The following is a 9801-nucleotide window of genomic DNA, read 5'->3' as shown; positions in this document are numbered from 1 at the left end:
TGAAAAATAACAGGTACTGCCATCGGACTGGGAAGCGAGGTACAGGTGGGTGAGCAGTAACCTCGAGTTTTTTGAGCTCTGTTCTACCCTACTTAGAACACTCATAATCAACATTGCAGTGATGACATAATGTTCCAGGTTCATACCCCTCCTGCCTCTTGTAGGCCTGCGACATCTGTCCTTGCTGTAGATATCACCATTCTGATGAGAGAAAGGAAAGAGCTGCTGAAAAGAGCTACCCGCAGGTGGTGGTGGTGACGTCAAGTATTTTGCAGGTGTATGTTTCATTCTAGCAACGGTGGTACCAAGAGGATCAGACACCATATGGATTTGTCAGGTTAAGAAAAAACATAACGCCATGTACCGAATTAAGAACATGCTTGCAGTAGCATCTATAATAACCTCAGGAACAGATCAGTATGTGTGTTCTCACTTGATCTTCAGGATGCTGCCTTGGGGGTTACCAAAAAGTAATGGAGAAGGTGACAGAATGAGCCATTTCCTATAAAATAGAAGTCAAGTTCAAAACCAAAATGTTTTCTGTTTCTTGAAATACAAAGTTTTTTAACTTTGTATTATATATAAATATAAATTAAGCCAGATACGTTAATGTAGAGTAGGTTGTGCATGTGATAGATTTGCTCCCTGTAGCATTCTTGTCCACTTTTGATTTTTTGAATATGAAAAATGAGGAAGGCTAGTGGCAGGTTGTGGGTGTTAAGTGCTAATTCTGGCCCTGATTGCAGCGGAACCCTTGTAGAGGAGGCAGCAAATGGGCCTCCATGTTCAGAACAAATCATAGAGCAGAAGTGAAATACAGTCAGTACATTTGCGTGAGGTGTTTACTTTGTGATAATATTTACTTATACAGTGGAGCATGCTCCTCTATTGTACGACAAAAGCACACCCAGTAAGTCTGCTCTGAAGGGTTTTTTATTTTCTAAAGGTAAATATTTTGTTGCATGTGGGGGAAGGGGAAAAAGGATGAATATCTAGGAGACAAATGCGAGGCAAAATCTTGATTATCAATCTTCCCAACGATTTCTGATTGCGTTGATTTTTTTTTTTTTCAAAATACTCCATGTACATCATAATATATCTTTGATTACATATCAACATATGCGGTGATGTTGCTACTGTAATTCTCTGAAAGTGCAGTGAACAATTATGAAATGAATTACTCATTTTTTCCATAGTGTTTTTTGCTTAAATACAGGGGCGTATTAAATTGAAGGAAATCCAGTTAAACTTGGCAGGCAGATGCTAGTTTAAATTGTTTCAAAGAAAATGATTGGAGAGATTTAAAAAATAGTAATCGGTAATGTTGGAAGTCTTACCTTTTTTTTTTTTTTTTTTTTTTCCGGTTAGTGTAAAAAGACTTTAGGTTAGCATTAACAATTCCATGTGAGTGTCAGTTTGAATGTCATTGAAGATTGTCTCCAACTTCGGTTCCCAAAAGGCCTAAACAAATCTATTTGAAGGTGATACTGAGCTAAAGATTAATAGCAATAGAGAGGGAAATATGGCAGGCTCTGGGATGGGGGAAGGGTTAACTCGAATGTCTTACAGGCTTGACTTGCTAGCCTTTAGAGGTTAATTTGTAACAAAGAATTTTATGAAGTATTGAATTTCATGAACTACTTAATTCTGTTCCCATGTAAACTTAAGTCTCCGTTCGTTCACCCTTTGCAGGGTACCTTTAAAAGTTTAAATCTGCATAGGTGAAGAAATACTAAAACCAACCTTTGGTTCATCAGCACAAAATATGATCCACCACAATAATGTTTCTGTTTTCTTCTTAGAACAAGATTATGCAGGATATCAAGTTTTTGGGTGTGTAGACAGTCTGTAGTGAAATCTAAGTCAATAGTGCAGAACTGTACTTGCTGACCTTATGAAGATCTGAGAACTTGGTGGTTTTCAGCATGCTGTTGCTTTAGGAGGGGCTTAAAAATATGCAGTGTGGAACTGGATGACAGTGGCCTAGGTTTACCTTACAGAATGTTTGCTGTCTAAAAGTTCGTACATTTTGAACCACAAATGATGTCTAGCCTAAGCTAGCTCTCTAGCTTCCCTCTGTAATTAATGGAAAGAGTAGGTACCTCCAGAGAGCTGGAGCAGGTGAGTCTGCCAAAATGTGACTGAAAGAAAAAGGTAGATGGAAGAAATACCTTGTTTCTTTTTGTCTTTCGTATATTCTTATAGTGAATCATTATGTGTGAAAAATTCCTTCCTTGGGTCTTGCAAGGCATGGCACTGATAATTCTGTCCCACAAACTTTAGGAGGATAGTGCCTATCACCTATCTTACCTGCTTAATTTAAACTGTTTTTATAGGTACTGTTTTATTACAACTGGGTAGAAAAACCTGCAATCAAATAACCTGTAGAAAGAAGGTAAGGATTACCTACGAGGATCTTCTCTTCCATGATGTTTTCAAGTATTTAGAGCCATGAGGATGATCCGAGGGCTGAAGCACCTCTCCTATGAGGAGAGGTTGAGAGAGTTGGGGCTGTTCGGCCTGGAGAAGAGAAGGCTCCGGGGAGATCTTATTGCGGCCTTCCAGTGCCTGAAGGGGGCCTACAGGAGAGCTGGGGAAGGACTTTTTACTAGGGCATGTAGTGACAGGACAAGGGGGAATGGCTATAAACTGGAAGAGGGCAGGCTTAGATTAAACATTAGGAAGAAATTTTTCACTTTGAGGGAGGTAAGGCACTGGAACAGGTTGCCCAGAGAGGTTGTTGAGGCCCCATCCCTGGAGGTGTTCAAGGCCAGGCTGGACGTGGCCTTGGGCAACCTGGTCTAGTTGGAGGTGTCCCTGTCTATGGCAGGGGGGGTGGGACTCGATGATCTTCAAGGGCCCTTCCCACCTAAACCATTCTATGATTCTATTTCTAGCATTCTAGTCATTAATGTGATTCCTCTGTTCTTAGTCAGCTTTCAGACTTTCTTCAAATTATATGTATTAGAGTTCTTAAATATCACCTATTGTGGATATTTTTAGTAACAAATCTCACTGAACTCAAGAATGCTACTTTGTGGATTACATCTTAGCTGCGACCTGTGATCTTAGCTGAAGGTAATTAATTAAAAAAACAAAAAGACAGCCCTAATTTCTGTGGAAGATCCCAAGTGGAATGAGAGAGGCATGTAAAGAATTTTACTCAGGAGCAGTAGGAAGAAGGCTGTAGCAATTGTGTGTTGACTTTACCACAGAAGCATTACCAGCAGACTGACAGCGTTCAGCAGTTCAGCTTATGAGCTAATGATATAAGCTAAATTTACTCTTTTAAAATAAATAAAAATGAAGGGTATAAAGGGAGGGAAAAGATCTTAACACAAGGTTAGTGTACTATTAGGTTCTGTTACAAAGTTTTACTGACTGAAGGCGCACTGTATTTAGGGGTTGTACTGAAGAGGGGAAAAAATGTTGTTGTGGGTAGTAATAAAGTTTGTGCTGTTCTAGTTCAGACAGCCAATCCACACAGAAAACCCCATACTATTTCCCCCATACTCCCAGCCCACTCTGTCTTTTTTTTTTTTTTTTTTTTAAATGTGGCCAGTTCTGAAAATATTTAGAAGAGATATGAAGAAGCCCTAACCAGTAAATCATTTGGCATTGGGTCCCAGCCAAAACTTTTGAACAGTGAAGTCTATATGATATGATTTGATTGTCCATATAAGTAACTCTAAGATTTTTGTGAGTCTTTAATTTTTACTTCAGTGATACGTGTTATACAATAAAGCAGCTTTCCCTGTTCAGAGAGGGAAGGCAGCCTTTAGACTTTGCCTTTTGTTTTCAGGAAGAAAATATTTCTTCCTTAGATAACTATTTATGGGGTTTTTTTTTGTTGTGTTTTTTTTTTGTTTGTTTGTTTGTTTTTTTTTTTTGTTCTCTCCCAGCCTCTTGAGCTTGTGAGCTGAAAGCTTGCTGGGAGATGTGAGATACTATCCTTCACCAAAGTACGCTAGAAGGGCTTGCAGGAGTCTGCAACAGGTTGAAGACTTTGCTTCTTAACCCAGACAGTCAAAGCATGTAGAAAGTCACCCTTCTGTCTTCATTGTTCTTAGGCTTGTCATATTGTATCCGTATGCCTAAATCAGTTGTACAGCTGAGAAAGGTACCTCTGTGGACAAGTGACTCTGGGATTACTCAGCAGTGTAAAACAGTATCTGTCCTCCTTCAGATCCATATACAATCTGTCTCTCTGCCTACACACCAGCTCTCACTTTCCTTCTAACTCCTTTCCCAGTTTGGGGATCTACTGCTTTGGATTCTTAGTTCATGTTCTTTTGTTAGGACCAGAGAGTTCTAGTATTGCTTTCGCTTTAAAACTCCCTCATATTTTTGAGTTGGCCTTTCCAGGAGGAAAGATTTTCTTTGCTCTTCATCCAAAACTGTTCCTCTCCATTGCTTGTGGCACCTTCATATGAAATACATGATTTTCTTCTCCCAAAAAGATAATGGTTCAAAATGTATGCTTTGGCATCCATCTTGGCTCCGTAACAGCTCAGAACAGCAAATACAGGGAAATGCCTGATCATGGCAGCATTCACCATCTTGGTGAAGACTTTAGAAAAATTCAGCCTAGGTCCAACGCCTTTTGTGGGAATAAATTTAGCTCAACTGTTTCTGGTTCTAAGCAACTTCCACACTTTCAAGAGCAGTGTTAGACAGCTTTAATAGATGATATTACCAGCCTTTTGTATGCTTGCTTGTTCATCCCTTAGCATTGTATATTTTGCCTTGGCAAGTGAATCTTGTCAGTACAATTCCATCATGCTGTAGAAATCGCAAGCTTTGCTAACACATTATAATTTAACCAAAACAGAACTGAGTCTGGGTTCATGAACAGGAGGAATTATAGCCTCAAACAAATAATTCTTGCAGCAAGAACAACCAAGAACTATTTTTACAAGGCATTGAGCATGTACACTTCTAGAGACCCAAGGACTTCTCAACATGGCAGCGCTGGCCATACAATGGGTAGGAGGGATACCTGCTTAAATTTGGAAATGAGAGAGTATCTGTACTAAACTAAAAAAGGTTATTTTAAGTGCATAGCTCTTGCCTTTGTGATTTTTCAGTACTAGATGTGTTATTTTCACAAACTGTTCTAGTTCAGCTTATTTCTCCCCCCATCTTTTTTTTAAAGGAGTGGGAAGGAGTCGCATGTCTTTAACGCATCTTTAATATGATAGTCTGAAAATAATTCTAAGTAGAATATTCACAGTAACTGTAATGAATAAAGAAGCTGTTATCTTAAACCTTGTTACTTTTGTACTGCTACATCACAAGATATGATATCACTCTTGGGGAGAGCTCAGAAAAAGTTGAGAGCAGTCTTTTTCTAAAGACCGTACTTACAGACCACAAGTCAGTTGTTCAGGCAACCCATGTGAAGTGACTGCATTTCTCCTTGTGCATTAGTGGAACAGGGGTGGGGGATGGAGCAATAACCAATTTAGGCCTTAAGACTATACCTATGTTAGGAAAATTAGCAGGGCTAGGGGCTGTGTTTCAGCACTGACCAGTAATTCCATATTCAGTGAGTTTCCTGGTGTGATTTTTGACCTGAGGCAATCATGACAGTGTCTTGAGATGGATAGCATGGGCTGGGGGCTGTTTCCAATAGCCAGTAGGGAAGAAGCCTCCCTTGTTTTAAGGGAGGACAGGTTAGCCATGTGGATGCAAACAGTTGTGCCGCACTTCCTTATAGTAAGTGAATGGAGAGCAGCCTCTTTCATTTCCCATAGAAATGCAGTTCTACAGCCCGGTAAGACAAGGACTTCGAGATAGGACTGAACTCTTAAAGGATGCAAGTGTGACAAAAATTGGAATTGTTTTCAGCAATTAAAGTCTCAGCAGCAGCATCTTGGAGGAGGTGGCTGATATCTTGAGTCTGTAGCAATATCCAAATGCTGTAGGAAACAAATGTGATTAAAGTTTGAGTTCTCCCAGAATAGTAATGACCATGAAACAATCTCTCTCTTTTTTTAATTTTAAATTTTTTAGTTTTATTTTTTTGAAAAAGCTTAATGGTCAGCAAACAGAGAATGGAGTGCTGTCTGTAGCTTTTGAACCCACAAAGTTCAGGGAAGTCAGTGGAAATTGTGCCTGAAGTTGCTGAAACAACTTGAAAAGCAGCTGTATAAATCAAAACACCTTCACCTAGCACTGATATTCAAGTGCTGGTTGGTGTTCAGAAGTCCTAGAAAATAACTTATTCCTTAGAAATCTGATTTTCCCCACAAAGTATACTAATTATCTGCACTTGAATTTAGTCAGAGTGTCAGGATCTGCTTTTCAATCTTATTAAAAGTCCAAAATTAAATGATGAAGAGAATTGTTACATTAAAATATTGGGCATCCTTTTCCTAAACACTCTCCTTTAGCTGGAACAGTGCTCACTGATCTTATGATAGGGTTTGTATTGAATGCTGATTTTTGAAAAACCAATACTGTTTTCCTGTAGAAATAGCATTTTTCTGACAGCCTACAGAAAATCCAGGTCTGCATAGTTTGTGGAATGTGCGAAAGTCCGTGCCTTACACGCTACGTGTCTCAAAATACAAAGCAAATGCAATTTTTTTTCTTCAGAAGTAATACATCGTCTTTGTTGCTCATGATACTGCTTCTTGATGTTGCTCATGTTTTCCTGTATTTGGGTCTTCTACAAGCCCTTCTTTCTAGTTTCTTTCCCTCATGCAAAACATACTTCTGTCATCCTAGGAATACTACACCTAGCTTTCTTGAAACATGAATGTCTACAGAGAGAAATGCCTTTCTGCAAGCTAAAGTTGTTTTCTCTTTCTCTTATTATGTCCCTACCTCCCTCTTTGGCAAGACAAATCCTATTTTAGGTCCTTTTATTCTGTTTTTGATCTAATCGTACTTGACTTACTATGGGTCAGAAAGATTTTTTTTTTTTTTTCACTACTGTCTCCTTTAAGTTTGTGGTCCTAATTTTGCCTCTAATCCTTCATCTGCTGGCTTCATACCTGCAAATTTCTCAGTCTTATTTTGCTCCCTATGCCAGATTGTCTGTTTTCATGCTATTCATCAAGTAACATACTAAGTCTTGCTCCCATTTGTGACCCAGGGTTATTGCACTCTTCTCTCCCATAGTTATCTCCTGTATTTGTATTAAATGTCTCTGTTGTGTTATGTGTCAGAAACAAGCTCCCTGGGTTCTTAGGATGTTGCTCGGATGAGGTTTCACAGAAGCCTCATCAGGTGGGATTCCTCAGGGTCAGGAGACCAAAGCCCCTTTTCCTTAGTGTGCCTTGGGGAGCTGTGCTTTCTAAGGTCTTTGCTTTGAAGATGGGATTTTGAAAGCTCTGGAATTACCAGGCCTGTCCTTGCTTTTCAGGCGTCCTGCTGTACAAGTCAGGAAGTGTAGCTGTCCGGAGAAAGGCTGGATTTTTCTGCGCTTTCGGAAGGTGTGCCTTGCTCTGTGTGGATGCTCTGCGTGCTCCTGAGCTCCTGCCTGACTGGATGGCCCGGAGGGTCTGCTGGTTTGGCAGAGGGCTCCACCTTGGACAAAGCTCCCAGTTAACTTGAATTAGGAGCTATGGGATGCATTACCAATATTTGAATGAGCTTTTCCAGATGTTTTGTCCCAATTTAAATGAAGACAAAACATAAGACAGGAAATAATAGAACTCCAAACTTTCCATCTTCATCTAGACTGGGGCAAAACCATTTAGAAAGCTTTTTATTTATTTATTTGTTAAATCATGTGGGTTATTGTTAAAGCTTTAAAAACATGTGAGAAGAAATATTCATTTGCAAAGTTCTTTTGTGTGGTTATTGGCAGAGCTGTGAATGCAGATGTGATGGTAGACTTGATCCTCTGCCTGCCCTAATCCCAGACCTGGTCAGACTGAATGGTACTCAATATTTTGGTTTATTTTCTCTATACTCATTTATTTCCACTGCTCCATGCTGATGCACCTTCTATCCCTTCACACCCCCAGCATGCTTCTGAGCAATTCGAATTTGGATCTTCTGTACAGGCATACCTAAGGAGACAGCTTCTCCTGTCCTGTTGGATAATGTGCTTGTTAACCATTTTTTGCTTTCTTTTGTATCTGGAGAAAGTTGAATTAATGTATACATTTATACCTTAAACAGGACAATGAAATTGCCTTGCCTCCCCCTTGATGATTAGTATATAGTCTGTATTTACAATTAGCTGTCTAACTTTGAACAGCTTGGCCATAGAGTAGCAACCGTGATGCTATAAGCATTGAATGTAACAAATATGAACAGTGAGCTTTTGGAGAACAAGAACTTTATAGGGAACTTTATCTTACATGAAAACAAATAGGTCAATATGAGATAAACAATTGTTACATTTTCCAAAACAAAACAAAAAAATTCATTGAGTTGGTTGACCATCACTTCAATTTCTCATTATTCAAAGGCAGTATATTTTTATGTATGGAGATACAACTAAAACCAAGCAGAATGCATGTATCTTTTAAAGGTATTTTTTTATTTCAGATATAACTTTGGCAAAAAGGCAACTTGTCTAGCTTTCTTTTTTTCACTGCCTACAAAGGTCATTGAAGATGTAGTGGTTAGACATGTTATGCATTGCTTATGGTATGTGATCCAGGACAAGTTTGGAGAGAGGAGAGAAAGGAAAAAAAAAAAGTGACAGATTGTCATGGAAATAAATGTCCTTATTTTATCCTTTTGCTTCTCTCTCAGCCCTCCTCCCAGTAGGAGCTATAGTAATACCCACTGAAAGGTTCTACTGAATGCAGTTTTATTGCACCCCTTTCTTTGTAATATTTCACTTTTTCAGTTACCTTAGTATGCCTGTCTGTAAAGTATTTAAAAAAAAAAAAAAGGTGCAGGATGGAGAGAAAGAAAACTAGGCAGAGAAGGGAAAGGTTCGTTGCTGTCTCGGCACTGGAACACTGTAGTTGAAGGGTGAAATTCAGCCCCCAGTGAGCAGGTTGGACTTTGAATTCACTATACAAGAAATGAGTTTTCCAGGTCAGTTAGCGTCTCGCTTTCTGAAGCCAGTGTGTTCCTACTGAGGGAAAACAACACAGGAAAGGAAGAGGGTAGTTTCTCGGCAACCCAGAACTGACTCATGCTGCCAGCATCATAACTAGGAATTAGAGCCCTCCAAGGCTCTGTAATGGAGGTTTTTCTCTGATAATCATGACTGCTTTCAATCTTTTCCCCATCTCTTTGAGAAATAAATCAGGAAGACACTATAGTTTATCTGCGTGTCCTGGATATAACTTAGTTGCAGTACAGCAGGGCAAATAGAAAGGAGTTCTTTCCCATTTTGCCTTCCTGAAAGGTGTTTTTGCCGTAGCCTCTGGCAATTCCAGAAAGTGAAAACCTTTGTTTAGAACAAGACACAGTCAAACAAGACCCTCTACCCTTGTATTACATTGCACTGGTATAGACAATAAGAACCATGTAAGATAGGTGCCTAAAAGTGGATGCAATAAATTGTGTTTACTTAAAAAGTGAATGGTGGAGATACTTGATTTTTTTTTTTTTTTTTTTTTTGCCAAGTAGTCTAATTTAATTTACAGAGGTGAAATACTAAAGCTGTACAGTTAAAACTGATAATTACAAACGACAAAGCATTTGGTGACTAGAGCAACATTAGCCTGCATGAGAGTAATGTAAATATGTTTATTTTAATTAAACACAATTAAAAAAGTTAAAAATCTGAAAAAAAAAAAATTAAACATGCATTATGTCCCACTTGTGATGCCCTAGAAAGCTCCTTTTTCCATTCCCATTTTTGCTGCTTCATGTGTTTAA

The sequence above is a fragment of the Charadrius vociferus genome, unplaced genomic scaffold (assembly GCF_000708025.1).
Source record: "Charadrius vociferus isolate BGI_N301 unplaced genomic scaffold, ASM70802v2 scaffold309, whole genome shotgun sequence".
Classification (NCBI taxonomy): Eukaryota; Metazoa; Chordata; class Aves; order Charadriiformes; family Charadriidae; genus Charadrius; species Charadrius vociferus.
The sequence above is the reverse complement of the archived record's forward strand: the minus strand, read 5'-3'. Positions refer to the sequence as shown.